The sequence below is a fragment of the Balearica regulorum genome, chromosome 1 (genome assembly GCF_011004875.1).
Source record: "Balearica regulorum gibbericeps isolate bBalReg1 chromosome 1, bBalReg1.pri, whole genome shotgun sequence".
Classification (NCBI taxonomy): domain Eukaryota; kingdom Metazoa; phylum Chordata; class Aves; order Gruiformes; family Gruidae; genus Balearica; species Balearica regulorum.
This window is the reverse complement of record NC_046184.1, coordinates 219,248,063-219,267,915: the sequence shown is the minus strand read 5'-3', so window position 1 is coordinate 219,267,915 and position 19,853 is coordinate 219,248,063. Positions and strand designations below refer to the sequence as shown.

Below are 19,853 nucleotides of genomic sequence, written 5' to 3'. Positions count from 1 at the left end.
ACCCTAACCCTAACCCTAACCCTAACCCTAACCCTAACCCTAACCCTAACCCTAACCCTAACCCTAACCCTAACCCTAACCCTAACCCTAACCCTAACCCTAACCCTAACCCTAACCCTAACCCTAACCCTAACCCTAACCCTAACCCTAACCCTAACCCTAACCCTAACCCTAACCCTAACCCTAACCCTAACCCTAACCCTAACCCTAACCCTAACCCTAACCCTAACCCTAACCCTAACCCTAACCCTAACCCTAACCCTAACCCTAACCCTAACCCTAACCCTAACCCTAACCCTAACCCTAACCCTAACCCTAACCCTAACCCTAACCCTAACCCTAACCCTAACCCTAACCCTAACCCTAACCCTAACCCTAACCCTAACCCTAACCCTAACCCTAACCCTAACCCTAACCCTAACCCTAACCCTAACCCTAACCCTAACCCTAACCCTAACCCTAACCCTAACCCTAACCCTAACCCTAACCCTAACCCTAACCCTAACCCTAACCCTAACCCTAACCCTAACCCTAACCCTAACCCTAACCCTAACCCTAACCCTAACCCTAACCCTAACCCTAACCCTAACCCTAACCCTAACCCTAACCCTAACCCTAACCCTAACCCTAACCCTAACCCTAACCCTAACCCTAACCCTAACCCTAACCCTAACCCTAACCCTAACCCTAACCCTAACCCTAACCCTAACCCTAACCCTAACCCTAACCCTAACCCTAACCCTAACCCTAACCCTAACCCTAACCCTAACCCTAACCCTAACCCTAACCCTAACCCTAACCCTAACCCTAACCCTAACCCTAACCCTAACCCTAACCCTAACCCTAACCCTAACCCTAACCCTAACCCTAACCCTAACCCTAACCCTAACCCTAACCCTAACCCTAACCCTAACCCTAACCCTAACCCTAACCCTAACCCTAACCCTAACCCTAACCCTAACCCTAACCCTAACCCTAACCCTAACCCTAACCCTAACCCTAACCCTAACCCTAACCCTAACCCTAACCCTAACCCTAACCCTAACCCTAACCCTAACCCTAACCCTAACCCTAACCCTAACCCTAACCCTAACCCTAACCCTAACCCTAACCCTAACCCTAACCCTAACCCTAACCCTAACCCTAACCCTAACCCTAACCCTAACCCTAACCCTAACCCTAACCCTAACCCTAACCCTAACCCTAACCCTAACCCTAACCCTAACCCTAACCCTAACCCTAACCCTAACCCTAACCCTAACCCTAACCCTAACCCTAACCCTAACCCTAACCCTAACCCTAACCCTAACCCTAACCCTAACCCTAACCCTAACCCTAACCCTAACCCTAACCCTAACCCTAACCCTAACCCTAACCCTAACCCTAACCCTAACCCTAACCCTAACCCTAACCCTAACCCTAACCCTAACCCTAACCCTAACCCTAACCCTAACCCTAACCCTAACCCTAACCCTAACCCTAACCCTAACCCTAACCCTAACCCTAACCCTAACCCTAACCCTAACCCTAACCCTAACCCTAACCCTAACCCTAACCCTAACCCTAACCCTAACCCTAACCCTAACCCTAACCCTAACCCTAACCCTAACCCTAACCCTAACCCTAACCCTAACCCTAACCCTAACCCTAACCCTAACCCTAACCCTAACCCTAACCCTAACCCTAACCCTAACCCTAACCCTAACCCTAACCCTAACCCTAACCCTAACCCTAACCCTAACCCTAACCCTAACCCTAACCCTAACCCTAACCCTAACCCTAACCCTAACCCTAACCCTAACCCTAACCCTAACCCTAACCCTAACCCTAACCCTAACCCTAACCCTAACCCTAACCCTAACCCTAACCCTAACCCTAACCCTAACCCTAACCCTAACCCTAACCCTAACCCTAACCCTAACCCTAACCCTAACCCTAACCCTAACCCTAACCCTAACCCTAACCCTAACCCTAACCCTAACCCTAACCCTAACCCTAACCCTAACCCTAACCCTAACCCTAACCCTAACCCTAACCCTAACCCTAACCCTAACCCTAACCCTAACCCTAACCCTAACCCTAACCCTAACCCTAACCCTAACCCTAACCCTAACCCTAACCCTAACCCTAACCCTAACCCTAACCCTAACCCTAACCCTAACCCTAACCCTAACCCTAACCCTAACCCTAACCCTAACCCTAACCCTAACCCTAACCCTAACCCTAACCCTAACCCTAACCCTAACCCTAACCCTAACCCTAACCCTAACCCTAACCCTAACCCTAACCCTAACCCTAACCCTAACCCTAACCCTAACCCTAACCCTAACCCTAACCCTAACCCTAACCCTAACCCTAACCCTAACCCTAACCCTAACCCTAACCCTAACCCTAACCCTAACCCTAACCCTAACCCTAACCCTAACCCTAACCCTAACCCTAACCCTAACCCTAACCCTAACCCTAACCCTAACCCTAACCCTAACCCTAACCCTAACCCTAACCCTAACCCTAACCCTAACCCTAACCCTAACCCTAACCCTAACCCTAACCCTAACCCTAACCCTAACCCTAACCCTAACCCTAACCCTAACCCTAACCCTAACCCTAACCCTAACCCTAACCCTAACCCTAACCCTAACCCTAACCCTAACCCTAACCCTAACCCTAACCCTAACCCTAACCCTAACCCTAACCCTAACCCTAACCCTAACCCTAACCCTAACCCTAACCCTAACCCTAACCCTAACCCTAACCCTAACCCTAACCCTAACCCTAACCCTAACCCTAACCCTAACCCTAACCCTAACCCTAACCCTAACCCTAACCCTAACCCTAACCCTAACCCTAACCCTAACCCTAACCCTAACCCTAACCCTAACCCTAACCCTAACCCTAACCCTAACCCTAACCCTAACCCTAACCCTAACCCTAACCCTAACCCTAACCCTAACCCTAACCCTAACCCTAACCCTAACCCTAACCCTAACCCTAACCCTAACCCTAACCCTAACCCTAACCCTAACCCTAACCCTAACCCTAACCCTAACCCTAACCCTAACCCTAACCCTAACCCTAACCCTAACCCTAACCCTAACCCTAACCCTAACCCTAACCCTAACCCTAACCCTAACCCTAACCCTAACCCTAACCCTAACCCTAACCCTAACCCTAACCCTAACCCTAACCCTAACCCTAACCCTAACCCTAACCCTAACCCTAACCCTAACCCTAACCCTAACCCTAACCCTAACCCTAACCCTAACCCTAACCCTAACCCTAACCCTAACCCTAACCCTAACCCTAACCCTAACCCTAACCCTAACCCTAACCCTAACCCTAACCCTAACCCTAACCCTAACCCTAACCCTAACCCTAACCCTAACCCTAACCCTAACCCTAACCCTAACCCTAACCCTAACCCTAACCCTAACCCTAACCCTAACCCTAACCCTAACCCTAACCCTAACCCTAACCCTAACCCTAACCCTAACCCTAACCCTAACCCTAACCCTAACCCTAACCCTAACCCTAACCCTAACCCTAACCCTAACCCTAACCCTAACCCTAACCCTAACCCTAACCCTAACCCTAACCCTAACCCTAACCCTAACCCTAACCCTAACCCTAACCCTAACCCTAACCCTAACCCTAACCCTAACCCTAACCCTAACCCTAACCCTAACCCTAACCCTAACCCTAACCCTAACCCTAACCCTAACCCTAACCCTAACCCTAACCCTAACCCTAACCCTAACCCTAACCCTAACCCTAACCCTAACCCTAACCCTAACCCTAACCCCTAACCCTAACCCTAACCCTAACCCTAACCCTAACCCTAACCCTAACCCTAACCCTAACCCTAACCCTAACCCTAACCCTAACCCTAACCCTAACCCTAACCCTAACCCTAACCCTAACCCTAACCCTAACCCTAACCCTAACCCTAACCCTAACCCTAACCCTAACCCTAACCCTAACCCTAACCCTAACCCTAACCCTAACCCTAACCCTAACCCTAACCCTAACCCTAACCCTAACCCTAACCCTAACCCTAACCCTAACCCTAACCCTAACCCTAACCCTAACCCTAACCCTAACCCTAACCCTAACCCTAACCCTAACCCTAACCCTAACCCTAACCCTAACCCTAACCCTAACCCTAACCCTAACCCTAACCCTAACCCTAACCCTAACCCTAACCCTAACCCTAACCCCTAACCCTAACCCTAACCCTAACCCTAACCCTAACCCCTAACCCTAACCCTAACCCAACCCTAACCCTAACCCTAACCCTAACCCCTCACTCCATACCCTAACCCTAACCCTAACCCTAACCCTAACCCCTAACCCTAACCCAACCCTAACCCTAACCCTAACCCTAACCCCTCACTCCAGACCGTAACCCTAACCCTAACCCTCACCCTAACCCTAATGGCCCTAACCCTAATGGCACTAACCCTAACCCTAACTCCTAACCTCTAACCCCTAACCCCAATGACCGTAACCCCAATGACCGTAACCCTCATCCTAACCCCTGACCCCTAACCCCTGCTCCCGGTCACAGCCATAACCCTAGGCCTTGCCCCCGGATCTACCCCTAATCCTAGGCCCCGCCTGAGGTCATACCCCTACCTGTAGGCCCCGCCCACGGGTCCTTCCCTAACCCTAGGCCTTGCCTCTGGTCACAGCTGTAATCCTAGTCACCGCCCGCGGGTCATCCTGTAGCTGTAGGCCCCACCTCAGGTCACAGTAATAACCCTAGGCTCTGCCCTGGGTCGGATCTGTAACCCTAGGCCCTGCCCTGTAAGTTTAATTGTTCAAAATGGCCGACTTCCGGGTTAATTTGGGGACTTCTGTTTACCGGGTGCAGTGTTTCCAGCCGGAATCGGCAGACTTCCGGTGTCCCTGGAGGACATCCGGTAACGGGGACCGGTTTTACTAGCGTTTCCGGACACTTCCGGTTTCTCGGGACAATGTTTCCCGTCGGAATTGGAGGACTTTGGGGTCCCATGGAGGACTTCCGGTCATAGAGACTAGGTTTCCGGGGGAATTGGAGGACTTCCTGTTCCGTTGGAGGACATCCTGGTCCCCGGAGGACTTCCGGCCATAGAGTAGCCTTTCCGGTCATAGAGGTTTTAAAATGGAGGGCTCGGAGGACTGGGGATCATTGAGATGGGCACCGGCTTGCTGGACGGGATCCGTTTTAGTTCCTGTCTCTGGTGAGTTCCAGTAAGTCTATGGCTCTTTTGGGTCCTGGCAGGGGTGTATGTCGTGGAAATTTTTTTCATGTATTTTCCGTGTAATTTTGTTGTGTATTTACGGATGTATTGTGTAATTTAGTATTGGGTAGGTGGGTGATGGTAGTTTAAGTTATGATGTATTTTATTAATTACTATTTAAATTGTATTTGTAAATAAAAAACTAAAAATAATAAAGTCTGGTGCAGCAGTAGAAAATTTCACACACCCTGGGAGTAGGGGTTTTTTTGTTAAATATAATAAATTGAAAATTTATTATTATTTGAAATACTACTCCCAGGGAGGTGACATGTTCTGCTGCTGCTTCTGGGTTTTTTTACGATTTAAACAAGTTTTGCTTTGTTTAAACAACATTAAGTATTGTTTAAACAAAACATGCTGAACATAAACAGTACCAAAACAGAACATTTTGTGCTTCTGTCGCACCGGTGGTGTTCAAACACCACAGCTGTGACAGACACACAAACTGAAGGAGGGCGGGAAAGCGGGACAAAACTTAAACAAAATGACAAACAATAACACCAACGAGAAAGGACTGCCCCAAAAACTTCACACAACCACCAGAGCAAAAAACAATCTTTATTATTTATTTCACCTTTAATTGAAGTAATAATAAGGGACAACAACAACAGTCATTAATAAATAGGGTGCCAATGTTTAACTACCATGACAACAAGGACTCATAGCAATGACAGTGATTAACATACGCTGCAGACACTGACTGTCAATATGCTTAACTTCACATTGCTCTCCTGCCAGAACTTTCTACTACGATGCGATCTCAATCCTCTGATTCAAAGCCCTTGCTGAACACATATGGGTTGCGGTCCCCCGGATAGGTGCTCCGATTCCCCGCCTGTGAAAACAAAACCAAACATCAGCATTAATTTCAACTAATACACACAAATCTACCATAACCAATCCAAAACCTTTAGAAGCCCATCCTTCTAAAACAGCCGTTACACCCTCTATGCCAACCTGGTCCTCCTCGACATTGCCCACCTAGACTGACGCAATCAAAATACATCTCTCGCCCTGCCTGGCAAAAACCCCAGCCCGAACCGCGCCGCCGGCCAAACTTTAGCAACGAATGTCGCCTCGCGCAGCGGCCGGGACCGAGGGAAAAAAAACCCAGCCGGGGGAATGCAAAAAAAATCCCCCGGCCGGGGTTTTTTTATTCTATTTTCAAAAAGCAAACTAGCTTGCTCAACCTGGGGAAAAACAACATACACAGCGCCCACACACAGAGTATTCGGCACTGCCACAACCTCACGCTCCACCCGTCACCCAAACACACATCCGTTCTGCCGCCCTCCCGCCGCGACGGGCCGTGGCCCCGGTTCTCGGGCCGTCTGTGGGACGGCCTCACCCTGTCCCTTAAAACAGCATCGCCGCTCCACCTGGCTCTACAGCGTTAGCCCTCAGAAGCAGAAGCCGAGGAGGACGTCACGCTAAGCGCGCCGCTCCTTCGCCGTTACTTGGATACGCCGCAAAAACCTCGCTCCGCGGTGTCGTGCGGGAATCCGAATCGTGCCGTCGCGCCTGAAGAACACAACAAAAGGACTCCGAGGCAGGCTGGCCGACGACTACCCTCTGCGCCGCAAAAGGGCCCCTACGACCTCCGCCCGAACAAACCCTGCCGACGGATTACCGTCCGAGGCTAGGGCCGCTCCATCGGAACCGCAACAGCTACACGGGCTGACGGAGCGGCTCCGCCAAACGTGCTCGCTCTCCCTCTCTCTCTCTCCCCCTCTCCAAAGGTAATCTAAAAATGGAACGCCACCCCCCAAGGTAAAGCGAATGCCAGATCAGAAGACGCAGCCTGAGAAAAAGCGTGACGATGCCGAGGCTGGGCGGCTCCACGGCTCTGGCGTGTGCCCGGCTGTGCCGAAACTCCACGGCTCCGAATGGAACGCGGGCTGAAAAGTCACAATAACCGATAGAGACAAAATGCTGGCAAGGAACAAAACCCAAAACAACAAGGAAGAAAGCCCTGGAAGAACTCTCGACAACGAGAGACGAGACCCGAACGCAAAGCCCGAGCGACAGCCGCAAAAGAGATTGGCGGAACGCGACGAGGACGCTAAATCGGACCGGAGGCGTCGCGCCGCGAAACGATACGCGCTCCGCCGCCCCGCCGACGCCTCGAGCCTGCGGAAACACGAGGAACGGCTACCGCGATGGCGGCGGGACGGAAGTATGCCCGTAGCTCCTCTGGCACAAAGGCCGAGACGAACGTCGACGCGCCGGACGTACCGCAAATCCGTACCCGCGAACCCCAGAGGCGCTTTGCCGACGCGCCCGTCTCCACGAGTATCCCTTCCGCTATCCGCGCCGACTCCCCGCAAACTACCCTGCCCCTACGCCGATATTTGGGTGCTCGCGGTCTGCGTGACGCACGGCTTCTCGCCCTGCCGCTTAACTGTCACGGTGGCGGGGTTTACGGTCCATCCTTAATGACTGTTCTCAGTAGCATCCTTGTCACTTAAAGGCAGCGTTCTTTTATTCGCCTCATGCTGGTCCCCTACTTACAAAACCAAAACAAAGCTGTTCGACACACATTTAACACGTGACAGAGCTGCCCTCCGGAGCTCCGCTCGCCCGCTTCGGTCCGCTCCCGCAAAGAAGACGCCGTGCTCCGAGTCCTCCTGCGCACGTGAAAATCCGGGGCGCCGTAACGACCGATCCGTCCCAAAGCGAGCGGCCGCTCCGAGGCCTGGCGTGCGGCTCCTCGAACCTCGAGGTCCGTACCGTTGCTAGAGGCTTGCCCCGAGGTGCCCGCAAAAGCGGAACGAAAACCATCGCCGAGCGACCGGCCTACCACACGACCCAATGACAATCCACTCGACTCCCGCTCCCCGGCGCAGAGACCGCAAAGTCGCTTCGGCCCTCGATGCGAGCTCTGCGACGCCTAACCGCCCAAATGCGACGAGAGCCACGTACCAAACGCCGGACAACGCCGAGGGCTGCAGTGCCATACACAACCAAATACAAAGCATCGATCGGCACAGGGTCCTGTAACACAGGACAGTCTCCAATGGCAGGCAACACAAATGCAGGGCCATGCAAAGCAATACAGAGCCACCCAATGCAATACAGCATACAGGGCCACAAAACACAAGACAGTCTCCAGTGGGAGGCAGTACAAAGGCAGAGCCGCCCAACGTGCTACAGGGCCACAAAAAGGCAGAGCCGCCCAATGCGCTACAGGGCCACAGAACACAAGTCAGTCTCCAGAGGCGGGGCAGAGCGGCGCGAGACAGGGCAGAGCGCAGGCCCGTGTAACGCAGGGCAGTCTCCGTTGGCAGACGATACGAATACAGAGTGGCACAATGCAATACCCAGTCAAAGACGGGGCCGCGCAAGGCAATACAACACAACGCTACAAAACGAGATGCCTCAGATGGTGGTCAAAACCAATACAAATTGCAGGAAGGCAATACAACACCAGAACAATGGGTCTGTGAGAAGCTATGCTTTAGGACACAAGCCCCGAGGCATGCGGGGATGAAAGACATTATCAAACTTCAATTGAAGTGGAAGTTGCCAGAGCACAGCTGTGAGTCCGGTACAGACCGCCTCCACAAAGGTGACCTTGCAGAAACATCTGCGATGCGAGACACGCTTTAAGCTCCCATCACGAGAAACGCTTGACGGACCGTAATCCAAAGCGACGAGGCGTTACGGATCCCGCAGATGCTCGCCGAGGCGTGCGCCGAGATGGACCGTAGCGTCTTCGCCAAAAGATTCCGGTCACGTCAACGTTTTACCGCTACGCCACAAAGCTACGCTACCCCATCTTTAACATTTGCTATGCCCCCGGGGGGCGCGGCTCCGACCCCGACACGGCACGCAGACTCCGCAAATGCGACCGTGAGACTCGAGAAGGCCGCGAGCGACAGCGGCTACCGTAGCGAAGATAACGCCGGCAAAGAAGCCCTACGGCGCCTCGACGTTGCGGATGCTTTATAGCGGCACCGGGAAAGAGGAGACGGCCGTGGCCGGCGAGAGAAAGCGACTGTCAAAACCTGAACGACAGAGGTATTAGAAGCCAGGTTTTAAGATCTAAGGCCGTTAAAGATGCGGGGATGAAACCTGAGAAGAGAACTCGGGGCGAACGTAACGCTCGGCAGAGCTGGGGGCAGCAACGGGCTTGGCGCCGTAAGAGACATCCGCTCAGAAACATCTACGACACAATGCATGCCAAACAGATCTATGCTTTAAGCTACGACTGCAAGAGAAAAAAAGGCTTGATGAGCACAAAACCAATGAGTACAGATATTCAAGACTCATGAGATCTAATAAGGTACCTGGTGATCACCAAAAGCCGCGGAGGCATCGAGACCCGAGGGAGGTACGGTGCAGAGCGTTAGACAGATGACGCGACCTACGCGACACAACCGCACGCAGGCTGAAAGCGCCCTGCCCGGCACGGTCTAGCACAGTGCTGACAACTAACCTGCTCCCTTTGCCTACCCAAAGGGGACTGCTCCCGGACAGCCATCTCCCGTACACTAACTTTAAAAGCCATCCCCTGCGACTCCCAAGAGTGCCCCTTGAGCGCAAACAGGGTGTTGAGACCCGAGGAAAGGCTAAGACACAGAAGACAAGATACACAGACATCACACAGTATGGAACTGCCCTGCCCAGTCTAGCATCATGCTGAAAAGTAACCGGCTCCCTTTCCCTGCCCAAATGGGACTGCTCCCAGACAGCCCTCTCCCCTGCGCTAGCCATAAAACCCCTCCCCTGCAACCCCCAAACTTGCCCCCCTCCTCATACCGCTCCCTCCCTGGCCACGGTCCCTCAACTTAGCTTGCAGAGGGCTGGGGGTCCGAATCCATCGGCAACAAACAACGTGCGCATCGCACATTGGCTAATTGGGATGTTCCTGCAGTCGCCCGGTTCCTCTTCATCAGCTACAATAAAAAACAGAACACAAACAAAACAGCACGGTCAGTCAGCATTGCTTCAGTCAGCCAACACCAAATGTTCCCACAACACCACACACACACACACACCCCCCCCCCGAAGCACCGTGGCTCTCCGCTCACCTGCTCGGTCCAGAGACAGACCCTGCAGCTGTCATCCCTCGTGGCACCTAAGACGCCAAGAGACACAACATTACTCCTACGTTTGTGAGAAGTCACCGCTCCCACGACCACCCTCGCCGTTCCTCCGGCTCACCTCACATGGGCATCCTGTTCCAAAGGGGTGGCCGCACAGCGCCTGCAAAACCAGAAGGAAATGCTCAAACTAGTTGCCATATACTGCTGTGCTATTAGACACTGACAGGCGCCTCACCTTCTCGGACCGCTCATCGGCACGTGGCTTCCCCCCTCCAAGGCTCCCTGTGCAACCTGCAAGAGAACAGAGCAAGAGGCAGGCGCTGCCCAACACTGCCACCCGCACCGATTCCTACCTCCCCCTCCTTGACCTTAGCTGCTCGCCCGCCTGGCCTCCGTCATTTTGGGCTGCCGTCCTTGTGCCCCACCTAGAAAACACAAACAAAAGATACCTGAATCTTAACCAGCAATGCAACACCTGAAAAATAACAGCTGTACTTCTGCCCGCTAGTCGCTGCTCACCTGGCCCGAGTCACCTCCCGTGTCCTACAGGAAAAAACCACCCACAAGTCTTAATGGAGTCATAGAGCCACCAGCCACATTTTCCCTCAGCCGCCACTGGCCGACCCACCTTCTTACAGCGCTCTGCTCCCCTCCCCTGCTGCTCTTTGGGGTGCATCTTGTCTCTCTGCATCTGGAACAGAAAACACCAAATGATTAAACAAGTCAGCCAGATGCTGAGCGAGAGCCAGACAATTCCACACTGGCCCTATCGACACACTAACCGTACCCTCTTATTGCTATTCCACCTAACCCTGACTCGACACTCCTAGACAGAGCAGCTCCACACCCAAGACACACACACACGGACCAAGACTACACAGAACGCTACAAATAACACGACTCACACGTGAGAGAAAACTCTCAGCGAGAAGAAGGACGCCCGGACCGGAGAGGCTGCTGAGCAAGGCGACCTACAGGGCATGACACCCAGGCAAGGAAGCTCCGTGGCAACCCCAGAAAAGAATGGACTGTGATAGCCCGTTAGAAGAAGTTACGGTCAAAACCGAGATGATGGATGCGGCAAGAAGCCTCTCTTCAAGACCTAAGAACATAAGGATGCAGGGAAGAAGCCCTGGTCCCTGAGAACGGACGGCTGGAGAGCAGAGCTCCCGATGCAGCCCAGGACTAGGCTGCAAAAAGAAGACCTGCCAGAAGTTTCCGAGATGCAAGAATGATCCACGCCGTAAGCTTGCTAGGTGAACAAAGAAGCGCCCTACTGGCGCTATGCCCACAAGTACTGGCATTCGAGAGCCTAGGGATGGCGCCCGAGAAGGACGCTGTGCCCCTTGAGCACAAAGAGGGCGTTGAGACCCAAGGAAGGGCTGAGACACACAGGACAAGACACACAAACATAACACAGGCTGGAACTGCCCTGCCCAGTCTAGCATCGTGCCAACGAGCAACCCGCTCCCATTGCCCACCCAAATGGGACTCCTCCCAGACAGCCCTCTCCTCTAAACTAACCTTAAATGCTTCCAAGAACAAGAGAACATAACTGCTGTGACCGATCCTAGAGCAAGCCTCATCATTCACTTATGGAAAAAGGTAAAACTAGAAAATAGAAAAAGCTTGTGTGTCAGGACCACAATAAAAGACAGACCCCTGGCTGGAGATGGTTATGAGCACCAATGATATGCATCCTCTTCACCATGAAATTTCAGGGAATATGGTCACTTGAGCCTGCGCTGGAAATAAGTGCCTAGTCCATGTCTCTAAGTAACTCCGACATCCAGATACAGTGAAGGGACGGATGCAAAAAATAAGTGAGGGAATAAAGAAAGCAGAAGGTACAGGGAAGCAGAGACTTCAAAGTTCAGGAGGGAATATTTTAACCTACCCCATGCTTCACAAGATGAGACTCTTCTGACATTCAGCTCTGCTTATGGCTGTGCTGAGGGCCGGATAGCTTACACCGCACATCTCGGGATTGTTGTACCTCCGGTCGGCTGTGATGAGACTGAGCTAGAATAGACCTCAGCGGCACCCAAATCTAACTGTAAAACTTATCTGAGAATGGGTGATGAGCCCTCCTCTTTCACAACTGTCCCTCAGTCCCAAAACTTTAGAAACTCCTTCTCTTCTCCTGAACTCTAAAAAGGAACCCCACTCCTTCCTGACAGCTCTTTCCTTGTATTTGCACCCCCAACCCCCCCATGTCAGCCACTCCTTGAAGCCTTACCCTGCATTCTGCAGGCAACTCTTACTTTGTGTCTTCCTGCAAGCTATGGGCCCACAAAATAAACAGAGTCCTGATGCTTATAATCTACAAGAAGCCTGCAGCAAGCCACAAAGGTTCTAGGAACAACATGGTACTCCATGGGCAATCAGGAAAAGCAGCAAGCTGTCCTGTAGCCTGAAAGACACTATACCTTACATCCCTGCTGCTTTTCTGAGAAATGCTAAAACTCCATGAGCAAGTACATACAAGATGCTCACCCTAATACCTGCTAGATAATCTCATCATTGGTCCTATTAAGAGAAATACTACTGGCAACTTATAGAGCTTACAGGAAAACTGGAGAAAAAAAACAAGGTTCCATCTTCTGTAAAATCAGGAATTCCAGTAAAATGCAATGGACCTAGAAAAAGAAGAAATACATGTTATTAAATGATCTTACAAACCTCTGAATGCTCAATATAAAAATACTGACCTGAAAAATAATAAATGAAAAAACCTCCAAATCTGCATAAAGCATACTTTCTATTAAATACACTGCTTAACCTTGACCAGTCCTGAGACTTCTATCTCTGATGCATCGATCCAAAGAGCCAAATTGATGCTAAAGCTGCCATCAACTAAAGGACAGTGTATCACTGATACCAGCAAAGCCTGGAAGCAGATTGAGCTCCCTTGCAGAGACCTGCGGTTCATATACCCCAGGCCCTGCCCACCATCCTTCCCACCATCCCCTGGGAGAAAGGAGGGGCCGGCCACCACAAGGCTTAAAAGTGGCCGGAGGAGCAGCAGTAGATTTTCTTACCTGTCTTGAGTTTATGGTGTGCTAAGTGCTGAATAGAGAAAGTAGCTCTTGCCAGAAACAGCAATACCTGCTCTTTTACTGCAACTTCATCTATTGTGTTGGTGATGTGACCAGATATGTAATTAGATTTGATTTTTCTGGGTTATATATGGAACAAGACAAATGGTATACTAAATCTTGTAGGAAAGTAGTTAAATAAATGCAATGACACTATTGTTGTTTAAAATTATGTCTGTTAGTTTGCTGTAAAAACCTCAAAATGCTCCAGGCTTACATATCGTTTTGAGTGAGACCGCACGTACCGCCTAACTTCTACCAGAACTACGTTCTGGATAAGACCGAATGACAAAGCTGGAATATATCCTGTGAGAATCCCTTCTCAAAAATATCTCTGGCTGAAGAGTAAATGACTTACTGTAAATTGTCAACTAACCTTGACAGTCTTTCTGACTGACTCCCTTAACAGAACTAGATGAGTCCCAAAGGAGAGAAAGCGCCAGAAAACCATAGAAAATTAAAATTATGCATCAGAAACTCTACAAAACACCCTTATTAATAGGCAAGTAGCTAGAACAAAATATTGGCGATATTAACAAAATATCAGCAATAATTAACATGTTGCTGTAGTATGGATGCTGTTTTTGGCATGAATCTGAAATGTAGCCCCGTACCGGCTACGGTGAAGGAAACTAACCCTATCCCGTCCAAAACTGGCATGTGCAGAAACAAAATTTTAAAAGTTGCGGTACAGGAAATGCAGGAGAAAAATTAAAAATGGGACAGAAAACTAGATATAGAGACTTAAACAGAAAATTTGGAGAGTGATGGAGTACAGGAAAGACAAGAAAACAATAAAAAAAAACAGATGTCAAATGTAAAAGTTGTCATAGAAAGAAAACATAATAAGGGATGGCATTAAGCCAGGCAAGAAAAAATTTTAAAATAATGATATGGTAAAAAATAGATGCTGACAAGTAAATACGATTTAAGAAGCGACAGGGTACGTGACAGACGGCAATAAATTTAAAAATATGGATAGGGAGCTTGATAAAAGTAGACGTGGAATGAAAGTGGAAAAAGCAATGGTGTTCAGAACAGATGGGAAAAAATTTAAAAATAAAGACAACGAATGGGTTAAAGTAGACGTAGAAAGAAAATTTTAAAAGCAAAGGCATTAAGGAAAGACACGAAAAAAATAAAAATAAGAGTAGGGTGATAGAGACACACAGAGGAAGCAAATGATAAAAGCAGAGCCATTAAGGAAAGAAAAGGAAAAGTTGCAAAATAAGAATAGGGAGAAAAATATGGAGAGACATAGGAAGAAAACTTCAAAAGCAACGGGGTACAAGACGGACGAGAAACAAGGCAGAATTGGTTAAAGTGGACATTGAAAAATTTTAAAAGTGATGAGGTATAAGAAAACAAAAATATAGGGAAAACAAAAATATAGGGACATCAAAGCAAATAAACTTTGACGTAGAAAATTTTAAATGCAACACCTTTAAAGAAAGAAGAGAATAAAATAAATAAGAACAGGGGAAAAATAGTATGTCTACAAAAGTAAAAATCAACGAGGTATGTGACAAAAAATGGACCGAGTATGGCAAACTAAATGGAGACACTGAAAATTTTTAAAGCGACTGTCTACAGGACAGGGAAGGAGGAATTCAAAAATAGGGATGGGGAGTCGGATAGAGGGAGACATAGAAATTTTTAAAAGCGATAGTGACGTGGTTTAGGCCCAGCCGGCAGCTGAGCGCCACGCGGCCGCTCACTCACTCCTCCCCCAGCATGATGGGGAGGAGAAGTTAACAAAAGGCTCGGGTCAAGATAAGGACAGGGAGAGCTAATTATCATCACGAGCAAAACAAACCGAACTTAGAAAGAGGGATTCATCTAATTTATTACTAAACAGAATAGAGCAATGAAAAAAAAAACCAAATAACATCAAGCCTTAAAACACCTCCCCCACCCCTCCCACCTTCCCAGGCTCAACTTCACTCCCGGCTTCAACCTCCTCCCCCGTCAGCGGCAGGGGGGGGGGGGGGGGAATGGGGGGAGGGGGATGGGGGTTGCGGTCAGTGCAGCGCACGTTGTTTCTGCCACTTCGTTGTCCTCGGGGGGAGGACTCCTCTCATCGCTCCCCTGCTCCAAAATGGAGTCTCTCCCACAGGCTACAGTCCTTCCCGAACTGCTCCGGCGTGGTCTCTTCCATGGGGTGCAGACCTTTAGGAGAAAACTGTTCCAGCACGGGTCTCCCATGGGGTCACAAGTCCTGCCACCAAAACCTGCCCTGGCATGGGCTCCCCTCTCCACGGGTCTACCGGTCCGGCCAGGGACTTGCTTCAGCCCGGGCTTCCCACAGGCCACAGCCTCCCTCGGGTGCCTCCACCTGCTCCAGCGTAGGGTCCTCCATGGGCTGCAGGTGGAATCTCTACACCCCCTCATCCTTCTTCCATGGGCTGCAGGGGAACAGCCTGCTTCCCCATGGTTTTCACCACGGGCTGCAGGGGGATCTCTGCTCCGGTGTCTGGAGCGCCTCCTCCTCCCCCCTCCTCCTGCACTGACCTTGATGCTACATCCCCGCACTTCCCCCTCCAGCTCTAAAAAAAAACTTCCCCCCTTCTTAAATATGTTATCACAGAGGCACTGATTGGCTTGGCCTTGGCCAGGGGTGGGCCCATCTTGGGGCTGGCTGGCATTGGCTCTATCAGACACTGTGGAAGCTTCTAGAAGCTCCTCACAGGAGCCACCCCTATAACCCATGCCCCCACCCGCTACCAAAACCTTGCCACACAAACCCAACACAGATAGGCTACAAGAAATGCAGGAAAGAAGAAAAAACTAGGAATGGGGATGAGAATGGAAGGAAACATTGAAAGAAAATTTTAAAAGGGATGGGGTATACAGATGAAAAGGATGAATTAAAATTTAGGGAAGGGGAGATGGATAAAGGGAGTTGTTGAAAGAGACATTAAATACCAATGGACTACAAGGAACATAGAAAACAATTTAAAAAAAAATCAAGAAAGGGAGACAGATAGATGTAGAAGGAATTTTAAAAAGCAACTGAGTACAAGAAATGTACACAAGAAATAAAACATAGGGACAGGAAGATGGGTAGAGGACAATGTGGAAGGAAAATTTAAAAACTGATGGGATACAAGAAACACAGAAATATTAAAAAAGGGACAGGGAGATGAATAGAAGGAAACATAAAAATTTAAAAACTGACTGGGTACAGAAGGAGGAATAAAAAAAAGGGAGAGGGAAACAGATTTGTTAAAGAAATCTACCAGATGTGAGTTACTCTAGGTTTGCTTTATTGCAGTGCTAGATGCATGGGGGAAACAGCTCCACCAAATGTGCATACAGGTGATTGCCAACACACAGGTTATATAGAATCAAAATATACATATTCATTGTTTTCCAAGAAAAGGCAGTCCTATGATAATCATTTCTTGGAATCCATTTCCATATTCTCCTCCCCGTCACGTGTGCTCAGTGATTTGAGTCAGTGGTCCTCAGGGGTCTCTGGTGGTCACGCACCCGTGTCCGCTGGATGACCCTCTTCTTGCAGGCATGCGCAGTATCCTAGCTGTGGATACGCCTGTCCATAACAGCTTACTTCATAAGATTAATGTTCCCGGGCCTATTGTCCAGTTGGGTAGGGACTGTACAAGGAATGTAGCAGCATTGTACATTGCCGTGGTCGGTTAGCTTCATTACCTATTACCTTGATTAGAAACCCCTTTCCCATGATTATAGGCTTTAAAAGAGTTTTAGGCCTTAAGCAGCTTTCTGGTTAACATAAGTTTTCTTATAACTAAGCTTCTATATTTTTTACAGATAGGTGAAGTGGTACAGGACAGAGTTGGCAGAAGACAAACAAGTTTGGGGAGTCAGATGGGTAGGTGGGTCCGCGGAGATCTGGTGCAGGGTGGCAGAGATGGACCAGGTCATGCGCGAGAAAGATAACGGGCGACTCACTAGGGCTCCTGGCGCCGGCAGGAGACCTTCGCTGCCCCGACACTTCTCTTTCTGCCTCTGCCCTTTCCTCTTCCGCAGCACCACCTGCCTGCCCCTCGCCTGCTCGGCAGCACACGGCGGATGCCTCAACAGTGCTCCTCCGCAAGGCTTCCTCCATATGTGGTGGCTTAGCGCCTAGCCGATGGAGGTACCGAGCTCCCGGTGCCACATGCTGGTGGTCTGCTCTGTCAGGAACAGCTCGGAGGGATCCTTCCTTGGCGGAGCCAATGCTCGACTAGTTCCTGAGCCGCCCACCCAACCCGTCAATTATATCTGGAGTGTGACATCATATGGTATGGAATATCCCTTTGTCCAGCTTGGGTGAGCTGTATTGACCGTGTCCTCTCCCAGCTTCTCAGGTGCCCCCCCACTGCCTTATTGGCAGGCCTGTATGAGAAGCTGAAAAGTCCTTGACTGCTTGGCAACAACTAAAATACTAGCAACATTATCAACGTTATGCTCATGCTAAATACAAAACGTAGCGCTATACCAACTGCTAGGAAGAAAATTAACTCTATACCAGCTGAAACCAGGATAGACAAGGAGCCAGAAAACAGGGTGGTGCGAACGAGAGAGGGAAGGGGAGTGGGACAAGGGTGTAGAAAGAGGAGGGACTGAGCAAAAACCAGGCACACAGAAATGAAGGAATAAATAAGAGAGACGGGGATACAGGAGAAAGAGGTGGAAGGGCTAAAGGGCAGAGGGAGAAGAATTAAAAAAAAATTGAGTGTTGTGCTTTAGCCCCAGGTGGCAGCTAAGCACCACGCAGCTGTTTGCCTGCTATCCCCTGGTGGGACGGGAGAGAAGTGGAAGAGTGAAAGTGAGAGAACTCGTGGGTTGAGATAAAAACAGTTCAATATGACAAACATGAAAAGGAAAATAATAACAATATATATGCAATGAGTGATGAACAGCATGATTTCTTATCGCCTGAAGTCAATGCTACGCATGACCCCCAGCTGCCCGGCCTCCTGGCCTGCGCATGCAAGCAAAACGAGACAAAGAATTCATTCACCGCTTCCTGTTGGCTTGCGAGTATTCAGCCATCTCCAGGAAAAAAGGGCTCAGTCACACATAATGGTGACTTGGGAAGATAAATGCCGTGGCTCCAGAGTTGATGCCAGTTAGAAATAGGATGTGACGTTGTATGGTATGGAATATCTCTTTGGACAGTTTGGGTCAGCTGTCCTGGCTGCGCCCCCTTGCGGCTTCTTGGGTACTCCCAGCCTTCTCATTAGCAGGGCAGTATGAGAACCTGAAAAGTCCTTGACCGCTTGGCAACAACTAAAAATATCAATGTGTTATCAACATTATTCTCATTCTAAATTCAAAATGTAGGGCTACACCAGCTGCCAGAAAATTAACTCTATCCCTGCCAAAACCAGGATGGTATCCACCCCTTATTCTATACTGGCTGTGTCATGTCCAGGTCCCACATTTTCCAAGATACTGCGATTAATCGCCACTGTTTTTTACTGTCTTGTGATATAATCAGTGGACCACCGCTGTAAAATGTCTGTAAGACGTTTTACATTTATAAATATTACATTTATAAATGTCCGTTAAGTTCATTTAGTCTGTGACTTTGGGGTCCATCTGTCATAATGGTCTTTCAGGGCAGGAGAGATGGTGTGCGATGGTGGATTGGTGCGTGCCGCATCTGAAACTTGTAGCTGACGCGTCTGGTGCAGTCCGTGCTCACGTTCTGTGGGTTGAGACGTTGATCTCGAGGAAGTTGCTGCGCGCTCGTTGCTAAAGCCCATTCTGGTTTCATCGCCTCTGTTCTTTGTTCAGTTTCATCAGAGTTCATTGTTCATTAAACTGGATAATTCTTACTGTAATACTATTACTATAGTATATGGCAATCATAATAACAATGACATGCATTATCATATAGCAGTTAACATTGTACAAGTAAAATCATTGGCTATTCTCACCCAAAATCGAATCCCCTTGAAGTACAGATGGGACTGTCACGTCTTTCTGGGTTACCCACCGAGCACACCCGGGTCCTTGAGCAAAAGCAACCCCGTGGATCAGTTTGCCTGAAGCAGGAGTAACCCAAGTGGCCTAGGTAGATCCCCTAGTGTTAACCGACCAGGTGGCCTTTCCTAAACGTGTATCCCAATGTTTGAAGGTTCCACCACCCGTTGGTCTCGGTGTAGTCCTAAGTGGTCCATTGTATCGTTCGATTTTCCCAGAGGCTCGTGCACAAAGAGGGATGTGATACACCCATTCAATGCCGTGGCCTTTGGCCCAAGTGTCTAAGAGGCTCTCTCGTAAATGAGTCCTGTTGTCTGACTCGATTCTTTCTGGGATGCCGTGTCACCGTGGAACTCGCTTTTCAAGGCCCAGGATAGCGTTCTGGGCGGTGGTGCCAAGCACGGGCTATGTTTCTGGCCATCTGGTGGTTGTTTCTACCATTGTCAGTACGTAGCGCTCCCCTTGGTGGG

At 49.7% G+C, this 19,853-nt stretch overlaps 2 long non-coding RNA genes across 3 annotated transcripts; one reads left to right on the top strand and one right to left on the bottom strand.

The window, feature by feature from the left end:
- Positions 1-10,043: 10,043 nt before the first annotated feature.
- LOC142599994 (uncharacterized) lies at positions 10,044-12,518 on the bottom strand. Of its 2 annotated transcripts, XR_012833485.1 has the most exons (4): positions 12,228-12,518; positions 10,959-11,021; positions 10,316-10,362; positions 10,044-10,180 (listed from the first exon to the last, which is right to left on the bottom strand). It is a non-coding gene; the product is annotated as an uncharacterized LOC142599994 (long non-coding RNA). The 2 variants fall into 2 exon arrangements; XR_012833486.1 differs by lacking the exon at positions 12,228-12,518 and having other exon boundaries at positions 10,959-12,089.
- Positions 12,228-13,049, top strand: LOC142599995 (uncharacterized). Its single transcript, XR_012833487.1, has 2 exons — positions 12,228-12,338; positions 12,892-13,049. It is a non-coding gene; the product is annotated as an uncharacterized LOC142599995 (long non-coding RNA).
- Positions 13,050-19,853: the final 6,804 nt, after the last annotated feature.